This window comes from Bos indicus x Bos taurus, chromosome 3 (assembly GCF_003369695.1).
Source record: "Bos indicus x Bos taurus breed Angus x Brahman F1 hybrid chromosome 3, Bos_hybrid_MaternalHap_v2.0, whole genome shotgun sequence".
Classification (NCBI taxonomy): domain Eukaryota; kingdom Metazoa; phylum Chordata; class Mammalia; order Artiodactyla; family Bovidae; genus Bos; species Bos indicus x Bos taurus.
In genome coordinates this window covers 31,645,953-31,658,000 of record NC_040078.1, presented here as the reverse complement: position 1 = coordinate 31,658,000, position 12,048 = coordinate 31,645,953, and the positions used below count along the sequence as shown (strand labels likewise).

Genomic DNA, 12,048 nt, shown 5'->3' with positions numbered 1-12,048 from the left:
TGAAATTGCAGGATCACATGGTAACCCTCGTTTTAGTCTCTCACTGTGAGTTTGATTGGCATTTATACTGTTGGCTGATGGTGTTGGTCAACTTTTTCCCTCCCCTGGATTTTTACCCTTGAGACTAGATCAATCTCTTTCAAAGAAGTTGAAACTCAACTTAAAAAGCTCTGGAGTTATTGGCTGCTTTCTGTGTGTATGCGGTGTGTATATATATATGCTTTCTGCCATGGGGAAAAGCCAGATTGTAGTTAGAAATGAAGCAGGCTGACAGTTGAAAGGGATGAGAGATGAAAAGGGAAATCTGGTGGAGGTCTGAGTTCCTGTTCTAATTCTTGGAGAGGATCAGCTTTACTTTTGCCTTTCCTGTAGTTAAGTTGTGCAAGCCTTCTTTTGACTCTGCACACCAGCAAATTATTGCTTTTGTTTAACCTTCTTCCATTTGGATCCTGAGACAATGACAATGATGATGATGCTGGTGATGATGTGGCTATGAAAGTGAAAGTGAAAAGTCACCCAGTCGTGTTCGACTCTTTGTGACCCCATGGATTCAGTCCATGGGATTCTCCAGGCCAGAAAACTGGAGTGGGTAAGCCGGTCCCTTCTCCAGGGGATCTTCCCAACTCAGTGATCGAACCCAGGTCTCCTGTATTGCAGGAGGATTCTTTACCAGCTGAGCCACTAGGGAAGCCCAAGAACACTGGAGTGGGTAGCTGATCTCTTCTCCAGCGAATCTTCCTGACCCAGGAATTGAACAAGGGTCTCCTGCTTTGCAGGTGGATTCTTTACCAGCTGAGCTACCAGGATTGATTATTTTTAATCAAGCTATTCGAATTTCTAAATGACAGCACTACTATGAATTGAGGTCTTTAGGAGTCAAAAGGATTTTTAGCAGATTGTAATCATGGGTGAAATCATCCAGATTAATTTCAACAAAGATAAATGACAACACCAGCATTTTGGTTCAAATAATCAATGACTTGTATAGCTGATGAGAGAGAGCAGCTTAAAAGCCATCCAAGTTAAAAATCACTGAGGGAATTGACTTTAACACAGCCACCAGTATAAACACAGAGGCTAAAGACCCAATGCTGCCTTGAGCTGGACTGAAGGGAATGCATTGACCACAAAAAAGGAGTGGGTGCTCGGTTTCTGCTCCTTGGTGCAGACTGCTTCTCGGCTGCTGTGTGGAGTTCTGGGCAGTACATATTCTATAGGGCATTGATTAACTGGGTCATGTCCAGAAAGGAGAGGGAGAGATGATAAATTTTCTGGAATTCATAGGGGAAACAATCAAAGAAATGGGATCGTTTGGCTTCAAGAAGTAGGGATGGAGAATGGAAAGATGAGAGGGAACAGTGTTCTGGGGCATATATTAGGAACTTTGGCATCACTGGATCACACGAAAGCCCCACCAAGTAAGGTTAACCCTCCTTAGAGATGAGAGGACAGTGAACTGTTCAAGGTGTTCAGGTAGTCAGAGGCAAGACTGCCTGGGTTAAAACCCAGGCTGGTCTGTATACATTGTCCTGCTCTGTCCGTCAGATCCTGCTTCTCCAGGGGAGCGGATGAGGCTGTTGAGGGGGAGGGGGTGGTGGCGGGAGAAGCTCTGAAGAGTCAGCTGGAGCCTACCCGCTTCTCAGCCATCTCTGCTCCCTCAGAGGTAGCGGCATCGCATGGTGGTTAAAAGTGTAGACTCTGAGCAGCAGCCTATCTGGGGCAAGTCCTGGTTCTACCACTTGTGAGCTGGGTGAATTTTGTGCAAATTACTTTATCTTGTTTCCTGGGACTGATAATATAATAGTACCTACTTCACAGGGCTGTTGTGAGGGATTAGATGAGTTACCATTTGTAAAAGGCTCGATTCTGGCACATATTAAGAACTTTATAAACATTTATTAAATAAACCCTGGGTCCAGGCCACTGTGGTTTCTAGACTGAACTTCTGTGAAAGCCCCTTAATCAGACACCTCACTTAAGCTTTGTTCTCCTTTAATTCACAAAGAACTATAGTCTTAAAATGCACATCTAAGTGTGTCATTCCCTTGCTCAAATCACTTCAATAAATGTTGATCGAATGTGTGAGTTAATGAAGAAAACATTCCTTGTAATATGGTTGCAAAGATGAAATTCCTGTTACATAGTAAACACTCATTATGTAACAGCTATTAGGACTGTAATGATCCTGATGGGCAGTGGCCTTTGTCCCGCCTGCAGACCCTCCTGGGGCCCCCTGGGCAGGAACACTGAGGTGCTGGAGCTGATAGTGATTCTCTAAGTCCTTATGGCCGTGATGGCCTATTTTCTCTGTGGAATTTCGAGGAAGGAAAGGGTGAAGAAAGAAAAAAACAGAAAATGTCGTGGCCTAGAAAAAATTTTTCTAAGCCATAGCCTTATTTTCTTTCTGTCTTTCAGGCAAATAAGGACTCCCCTCCTCCACCCCCCACCCTGGCTCTGAGGGTGGAGAAAAAAAAGGGACAAGAAAAGCTTCTCCTGGAGGGGACACATCAGATACAGGGGGAGCTGTGGTGCTCACCCCAGACTTAGGACCCTCACACAGCCTTCAGCTGGGGCCAAGGTGGAGCCAGCGGTCTGCCACTGACCTGGTGGGGCTCTGGGCTTGCTGCTTCCCCCCCAGTACATCCTCGGTAATCCACAGTGATGTCTGGGCTGTGGCAAGAGCAGGGAAGCTTACCCTCCTAATATGGAAGGCTAATTAATTTGTATTAGGGCTTAGGGATAATTAAACTTTTTATCTGAACTTAAGCTGCGCAAACCACCCGCCTTGTACAATTAATTGCTGCCTTCATTTCCTCCTCCAGGAGCCGAGAGATAAGTGCAAGCCAAGCTCCCCTGTCTGATTCTGCCTTCCTCTCAGGTAGGGGCAAGGCTGCCCATCTTGTGGGGAGTCTGTTCTTTCCTGGAGGCCAGGCCACTGCCCATCCCGGCCGCGGGGAGCTCAGTTGAGGAGGCACATCCTTGATGAGTTTCTGCCGGAGGAAGTCTCCACCTCACAGTAACACCCACTGCTACACCTACCTTCTCCACCAGGATGACCCTGAACTTGGCTTCTGCCTCTGTTCACCTGTGCTGGGTGCAGATGGGGGATGAAAGCTGTCCTGGGGGCTGGAGTCAGGCTGAGAACAGGGGATAGAGCAGGGTGGGCTCCAGTGTGAGTTCCAGGCACTTATACCCCTGGGGCTGCCTCCCTGTCCGGAGGTGAAGGACACTGGCAGGCAACCCTGGAAGACACTAATGACACAGCCTGGCTGATAAGCTCTCCCCTTGACAAACATCTGGTCAGCCTCTTTTCAAGTCCAAATCCCTGCCTGTGGAGCAGCACAGCTGTAATTTTTTTATTTGGCTCTTAAATCATGTCAGGTCCTGCAAATCTATGATCTCATTTGTTCCTCCCAGCAGCCCTAAGCAATAGATGCAACGATCACTCTCATTTTATAGATGAGGAAACTGAGGCACAGAGTGATGAAGTAATATGCTGGTAGTCATTTAGCCAGGGGCTTCCCAGGTGGTGCTAGTGATAAAGAATCTGCCTGCCAATGCAGAAGATCTAAGAGGTGCGGGTTCGACCCCTCAGTTGGGAAGATCCTCTGGAGGAAGGCACGGCAACCCACTCCAGTATTCTTGCCTAGAGAATCCCATGGACAGAGGAGCCGGTGGGCTAGTCCATAGGGTTGCAAAGAGTCGGACATGACTGAAGCAACAGAAAACACACAGTGGTAAAGAACCCGCCTGCCAATGCAAGAGACTTAAGAGGCCTGGGTGCCATCCCTGCGTTGGGAAGATCCCCTGGAAGAGGGCATGGAAACCCCACTCCAGTATTCTTGCCTGGAGAGTCCCATGGACTGAGGAGCCTGGTGGGCTACAGTCCATGGGGTCGAAGAGTCGGACATGACTGAAGCAACTTAGCACGCACGTACGCATTTAGCTAGCCGGTTGCAGAACCGGGACATGGATCAAGCCTCTCCCCCTCCCACTATCCCCCCCACCCCCCACCACTACAAGTTACTACAGCCCAAAGTCGCAGTCCTTGAGGAGTCAACACGGCAGGCAGCGGTCCAGTTGGAGAGTAAGGGTGGGACTTTAGAGGTGACCAGATCCAGGGCATGGGCCTAACCATACCATGCCCTGTGCCACCGATTCTTGAGGAGGGGGACTTGGGAAATGACATGAAAGCCCCATTTTACTCCTCCTTCCAACCGCGTGTCCCTCCTCCCCCAGAATAAAACCACCACCTCTCTGATTATGACCCTACGGCTCAGCACTCTCCTGGGCTCACCTGCCAAGTGAGCCCCAGCGGCAAGCCCAGAGCCAAAAGGATGGGCTGGCATTTTGGAACCTTGAGGTTCCTCTGAAGACCTCGGGGAAGTGGGGTGGGGGTGTGGATGCAGAGAGGAGGGCTGAGGCTTGGAGCAGCGGGCTTCAGTAACAGTTTAGTTTTACTTAGCATCAATATGTGCCATTCAATCTTCATAACAACCTTATAAAGTATAATTAGACTCCTTTTTGAGATGAGGAAACTGGAGCTCAGAGAGATTAAGTTAACATGCTGAAAGGATCATCAGCCAATCCAAGCCAGTATTCCAAATCGGGCTGGTCTGACTGCAGACCACCCTCTTCCTTACTATGCCTATTGCAGGAGAAGAGAGGTAAGTCAAAGGACTTGGCTAGTTCACATGAAAAAATAACTTCAAGAAAATGGAGACACTTTCAAGGTGGTGTGAGCCCAGAACCCTGCTGGGACACTCTCGGGTGCCGAGGGAGGTATTTCTGGGTTCTGCCAGCAAAGAATCCCAGGAAAGGGGTGTGTGTGACCTCTCCAGGCCTTGCTGTGATGGGTCTGCCCTGCAGGGTCATGGCCAGTCACGGCTGCAGGCTCCTGACCACTGCGGAGGCTGTGGTGATAACCTCCTTGTCTTACCACCTCAACAGCAATTGCGCTGGGGTGACAAAGTTGTTCTTCTAAGTCAGCCTTCTCAAACTTCAGTGTGCATTGGAATTGCCTACAAGGCTCGTTAAAACATAGACCGCTGGGTCCCAGCCTCACACTTCTGACTCTGTAGGTGTAGAATATGACCTGAGAATCTATATTCTAAGCAAGCTCCTAAGTGACACTCATGCTGGTGATCCAGAACCAAGTTTAGAGAACCGCTGCTCTAAACCATCGTCTCTCCGGGGATCACAGACCTGTCAGAACTAGAAAGTGGTGGCAGAACCAGACTCAGACCAGTCACTGCACCTTTACGCCTTCCTTAATAAACCTCTCAAGATGGCTGCTTTTGCCATTGGCATAAGTGTCCTCTGAGCACATCTCTCTCTGCATCCCTGGTGCCTGGCATGTTGTGTGATGCACAGTAGGGACTCAACACATAAGAGTGAATAAGAGGTAAAACAACCCCTCTGGTGTGTATTCCATGGACTGTCGGGGACTCCCGGACTTGATCCTTCTGGAATCAGATTGCAAGCTCCAGGAGGGTGGCGGCTGCTCCCTCAGTACCTGTAAACATGCCCAGCACATGGTGAGCACTCACATATCTATTGAATGGGTGGATGGGCTATGAAGAGATTAGTAATAGAACCGCTGACCTCAGGGAGCCCTTTGGCTGCAAAATCTCTAAATCCTGGATAAAATACACTTTTGATGCATTGCTGAGTTCACTTGAAGCCGGGGAAATGTATTTTACCCCCAGTAGAAAGGATCAAAACAAAAGGGAAAATCACAGCTGGGAGGAGGGTGCAGTGGCAGAGGGAGGAGCACTGATGCTCTGAGGACGTGTGCCAATAAGACCTGGCGATCAGCGACCCGCCACCGGGAAACCGAGCCTTGGGCCAGTGACAGAGGGAACTCAGAGTGTTCAAGTGAACCCAGCCCTGCACGTGGGCTGAAGTGCTCCCCAAATGGTAGAACTAGCTGGCTTACGGGCAAACCAAATTTAAATCCTGTCCTGAGAAAAGCTTCTTTAATCCAGGCCTTTAGGATTCCTACAGATTAAGATCACGTAAATATGAGTTTGTGTTAAAAAAAAAATCATAAGGAAGCAAACAACCATGAGTGAGAGTCAAAGGAGGAGAAAAACCCCATAGATTTAGCCCCCTCCCTCCCACCCCAAAAACTTCAGATACTGGAATTGATAAATGCAGAAGCGTTACACATGGAAATGACTTTTTTTCAAAATAAAGGATGGAATCACAAAGATGAACTACAATAGAACACTATCAGAAATGACAGATATGAGAAAGAACCAAATGGAGCTTCGAGAAGTGAAAAAGCGAAATGCTAAAATTAACTATGTCTGAACACAGTGCCTTAATCCAACTGGTTGTCCCTGATGGGCTCAGCTTCTGGAGTAGACCTCCTCTCCTCAAGCTTATCCTCGAAGACCTTCATGCTGTCACTTGGTCAAAAGGCCCTTGTACCCCGGTCTATTCCTGGACAGTAAAGACCAAGGAGAGGCTGGCAGCAGCCTCGTCACCAAAAGAGGCGATCGCTGTGGTCTATCATGGTGCTGAGTGAGGCTTGGTTCCTGTACAGACACAATCCATTTTGCTCACACAGCTCCCAGGAAAGACACACTAACTCAGATGAGAATACACAGGATAAGCAGACAGCAAACCGGTGTTATCACCAGATGGGAATGGTGCCAGCCACCTTTGTATAAAAACCAGGGAAGGAGATATAATCACATTCACTATAGGTCTCCTGTCAATGGGAAAATATTCAAATGAAAATTGGAATTTGGTTATTTCTTGTGGCATTTCCTAAATCCCCAGTCAGTGGTTCCCTGAACTGGGAGTGGGCTTTCTCTGAGTATGTGCTGCAAGGGCATTTACTCTTTGGAAGGAAGAAGCTGAGGGCTGAGGCCCCACCCCACCCTGACTGAACCCAGGCCTGGGACGAGCCTTGTCAGACTTAGAGGGGGCCCATGCCCTGACTCGGGGTGCCTGTGGGCCAGGAGTCATGTCGGCATGGCCAGAGTTCCAGTCCCAATCTTGACAGGCATGTTCTCCTGGAAATTAGGCCTTGCTCATCCATCCTCCCTGGTCTCAGCACCCCAGAGACTCGTCCCCATTTACCCCCTCTGCACCCTTGGGAGCAGAGGTTGATAAGAAAGAGCAGCACATGCATCTGGTCAAACCACGGTGCTCCCTCAGAGACCCTGTCCCGCAGGCTCATGCCATCTGCTTCTCTTTCTCCACATGGCCATCCAACAGCCTTTCTCCCTGGGGCAGTTTCTCAGCCTTCTGCCACCCTGGACTGTGGTTCTCCCCCACAAAGGGGAGCCCTAGCACAATAAACCTTTGGTTGGCACCGGGGTGGGCTAGTATGGCAGAAAGTTGGGCTGACCTTGGGAGAAAGCGGGGTAACAAAGAGCACCGGAGAGGTGGGGGTGTGGCTGAGTCAGACTCCAGCTGGCCCTCCTAAAGAGGGTAAGCGCTCAGGTCAAAGTCCACAGAGGTGATGACATGCCAGGATAAAGAAGCTGTGGTGGGTACTTGGTGAAGCAGACAAATTATTTTTGGGGGCCTGCACCAGGCAGTAGGTGGGAATCTTAGTTCCCCAACCAGGGTTTGAACCTGTGCCTCCTGCAGTGGAAGCATGGAGTCCTAACCACCAGACCGCTGGGGAAGTCCCAAAGCAGACAAACGCTCGAGCATAGAGTATCTGCGGTTGTGCAGAACTTCTCTGAAGGTCCAGTTGTTTTTGGTTTGTTTTTAGGACAGCATATGGGATCTTGTCTTCCCTGACCAGGGATGGAACCTGCGTCCCCTGCAGTGGAAACACAGACTTAACCACTGGACTAGGGAAGTCCCTGAAGGCCCAGTCTCGTCTCTGCCAGCAGACCTCTGATTCTTTCCCCTATAGCTCCATCTGGCATGGTGGCAGGGGTAGTGACCGGGGAGGATTGGGGACTGCAGGACTGAGGGAAATTTAAGCCCCAGGCCAGGTCAGATTGAGGTGCTGAGTGATTTAGCCATTTGCCCCTGTATAACCATCACCAGGCTTCCCTACTCATCATAGCACTCTGCCCTCTGTGACCCATTGGGTAAATCTATTCTATTTCAACTGCCCTTCCCAAGTCTTATCTGGCCCTCCTCCCCGCTACCCTGTACTGTCTAATAGCACCTTCTTTCATCTTGGGTGTTCTCCCTTCACCTTTTCACCCATCCCCACCCTCTGAAGACCAGGAGACATTGTCTCCCATTAAGCCTCATCTGAACCACACATCTTTCTGCTCGTTAGATGGGAAACTCCATGAGAGCAGGCCTGGCAGCATCTGGACACACACAGCTGGTGTCTCACCAACCTGACATCACCATCTCGTAGATCGGGTTTTCCTTCTGTGTTAGCACAGTACTTCTGCCTGGTGGACACATGGTGGACTGTTCAAAGGTACTTTTGGGGGTCGTGGACTAAATTCAGTCATCATTTCTAGGGCAACTTTCACCTTGAACCTGTGTGTGTGTGTGTGTGTGTTGTGTGTGTTAGTCGCTCAGTCATGTCTGACTTTTTGCAACCCTATGGACAGTAGCCCTCCAGGCTCCCCTGTCCACCATGGGATTCTCCAGACCAGAATACTGGAGTGGGTAGCCATTTCCTCCTCCAGGGGATCTTCCTGACCAGAGATCGAACGCAGGTCTCCTTCATTGCAGGCAGATTCTTTGCCATCTGAGTCAAATTCAGTCATTTCTAAGGCAACTTTCCCCTCGAGCCTGTACCGGGACTAAATTCTTGGGTCCTCAAGACACCTCATCTGAGGTGCTTGAAATCCTGCTCCATGGCTTGAGGCTAATTTACATTTCCACTGAGCTATAGAAAACCCAGAAGCATTCTTCCACATTTTACATGCTGCCAGCTCCAGGCTCAGAGCTTCTGGGTTTGGTTCAGTTCAGTGCATTCACTGAGCCTTGATCACCCGCCTTGAAGTATGTGTTTTGCTTTGGAAGGTGGAAATGAGCCACAGGCTGGACTCTGCCTCATCTGACGGCACCCCCTCAGCCCCCTGCCACCCTGGAAACCTGACTGGGGAAGGGAATAGTGAGGAGGCCCTCAGCAAGGTGGCCCGTGAAACCTGCCCGGCGGGGAGCCTGGGCCCTCTGGACTCAATCTCTGGTCTCTGGGCCTTTGCCTCACTCTGTCTCTCTCTCTCTGTCTTACCCTCATGTCTATGAGAGGCTTCTGGTATGTGACACCCTTGAACAGCATCCCCACGGCACACCCTGGCCCGTTTGCTCTCTGCTTCTAGCCCCATGTCCCCATATAAGCTGGTGACAGCAGAGGCCTCACCTGCCTGGGTTGCCTCTGCTCCTTCAGTGAGAGTGAGCACAGTGGCTGCCAGGGCGTAGGGTTCCTGACACATTTTATGAAGAAATGGCCATTTAGCTGATTCTCTTTCAGTCTCTGCCTCTTTTGGATCCTCATGTCCAAGCCGTTCCAAACCAGCCTTTTCCGGGCTGAGATCTGCTAGCATCAGTCACGATAGTTTTGAAATGATTAGAGGTGGTACTCAGGGCAGCTGGTGGGGTGTGTGTGTAAAATAGCATTTCCCACATACAACCAGACCCCAAATAGACATATCAATTTCCCCTCGCCCCTTCAGAGAACCATTCTGACATTCGCCAGCACACATACACTCACACCAGGTCAGAGATGGAAGAAACCTTAAAAACCATCTGTTTCACGCATACTGAAATATTTATGGGTGAAATGACACATATCTGGAAAGTGCTTTAAAATACTCCAGGAAAAAAGACCGAATGAGGAGAAGCAAGATAGAGCCAGGTAGGTAGTGGCATGAAGTTTCATTTACCATGCTCTCCTTTGTGTAAATGCTTCAAATTATCCATAATAAAAAGCTGGGGGTGGGGGTGGAGACAAATAATTTAAAAAGAACCGTCTACTCCAAACCCCTCACTTTCAGAGTTATCTGAAGCCACTGCTCATTTTTCACCTATGACAACCAGTCCTGCAAAATCCCTTGTTGTTTATTTAATTTTGTTTCTTTTGTGTGAGGCTCCTGCTGCCAACCAGATTCTTGTTCCTTGAGGGCAGGGCTATTTTGCTATTTTATATCCTCCTGCGGAGCTTCCTTGATGACTCAGTTGGTAAAGAATCTGCATGCAATGCAGGATACCAGGGTTTGATCCCTAGGTTGGGAAGATGCCCTGGAGAAGGAAACGGCAACCTACTCCAGGAATCTTGCCTGGAGAATCCCGTGGACAGAGGAGGCTGGTGAGCTACAGTCCATGGGGTTGCAAAGAGTCAGACACGACTAAGCAACTAAATCACCACCACCATGGAGCTTAAGGGCTGGAACATATGGGAAAGCATTAAATAAATACTCTTTGGAGGGAGCTGCCTGGTCCTTGACTGTGGACTGAGACCTTCTTTCCCATCCCCATGTCCATGGCATTTCACTCCTTCTCCACCTCACCCATCCCAGATACTCTCTGGCTTTTGCCAAGGTTATAGGTGATGCTCTGGTCAAGAGCGCCCCCGTTTCCTAGTTAATCAGAGCCTTCCTTCAGCACTGGCAGCCCACTCTTCTTGTTATTATCTAATTCAGTTAAATCTGAATGGAGGAAGGCAGGTGGGCTTGGGGTTGCTACAGGGCTGGCAGGACCCGTCCTCCCAGGCTCCTCCCAAATTCCCACATGACCACACACATTACACGATAATGGAGCCCCTGTACTCTGGACCCTCCTTTATAACATTTCTGCCCTTTCTCCTTCAATTAACCTCCAGAGCTGTGGGCTCCCCGTTGCTGCAGCGTGCTGGGAAGGGAACACGTCAGGTCAGTCCCACGGCTCCACATGGCCTCCACGACGCTGTCAGCCCCCTCGGGAGACACAACGGCTGCTCCAAGGGAAGGTGATGTAATATAACTTGTTCTAATGTGTGGACGCTTAGCGTGTGCCCGGTACTGGTCCAAGTAATTTTCAAATCTTCGTCTATTTAATTCTCCCAACAACCCCAGGAGACAGGGTCTATGGTTATCCCCATTTTGCAGATTAGGAAACTAACCGCTCAGAGAGGTTGAGAAATAATCCCCAAATCACACAGGTAATAATCAATACAGCAAGTGTTTGAGCCCAGGCCGTCCGCCTCCAGAGCCTGTACTCTTGACCACGACCTCTCAGCGAGGGGGGAATGCTGGGCCCAGAAGTTCAGGCCCAGGTGTCTAGGCTTCTCAGCTACCTCCCTGTGCTCCTTCCCCAGCCTTGGTCCTTCCAGGGCCCTGTGCACAGCTGCTGGCGGGTAAGCTTGCCGCAGAGGATGGTATATCCAACTGAGGGCAGAGGGCTTCTTGGCTACAAAGCAGAACCGGTGGCATGAGGAGAGGGTGGCCTAAGCTGTCAGGCAGGGCTTATTGATGTGCTGTTTCTTCATCAAAGGGTCCCTTTAAAAATGACTCAATCGACTATTAATCTTCGTGAAACATCAACCCCAACAGGGAGAAAAACAGTTAGAAAATCTGCAAGAAGAGAAGGCTTGCGTTTCAGCCTCAGTCCACTGGTGAGGTGACACCTGGGGAGACTGCAGGAGCACGTCTTCCAGGGCCATGACCTGGGTGCGCACCCAGCACCAGGCTCGGTTCCCCCCACCCCTTCCCAGCCCACCCTCACCGGCTTCCAGCTGGTGGGACCCCACTGAGCCCCGGCACAGCCAGAGGACACACACCTGTGTGTGTTCATGAGCCTCCTGTGCGGATGGCATGAAAATCAAATTTAGAAATATTGTCAAGTGCAAAAAGAAAGTCCTGGAGGGGCATAAATCTCTCCCCTCTCACCTGCAGCCTCGTTTGGCAGAGACCCTAAACTTTAGGGAAGAAGCAGACTTGACTTGAGAGCAAGGTCAGAGTTAGGAGGGCAGGGAGGTGGACGGCTCGAGCCTGCTGTTGGCTTGGCTTGGGGAAAGTGACTGGAGAAAATTCCCTTGTGCTGCAGAGAGGCAGCAACTGGCTTGTGGGGGAGGGAACGTAATTACAGAATGTGTTTATGTTTTCATAAACTCAGAGATCCCGAACCAAG

General features: G+C 49.8%; 1 protein-coding gene across 2 annotated transcripts in view; it reads right to left on the bottom strand.

Annotated features, from left to right (window-relative positions):
- KCND3 (potassium voltage-gated channel subfamily D member 3) overlaps positions 1-12,048 on the bottom strand; it is a 231,635-nt gene that overhangs the window by 23,788 nt on the left and 195,799 nt on the right. The gene's annotated exons all lie outside the window — the stretch shown is intronic.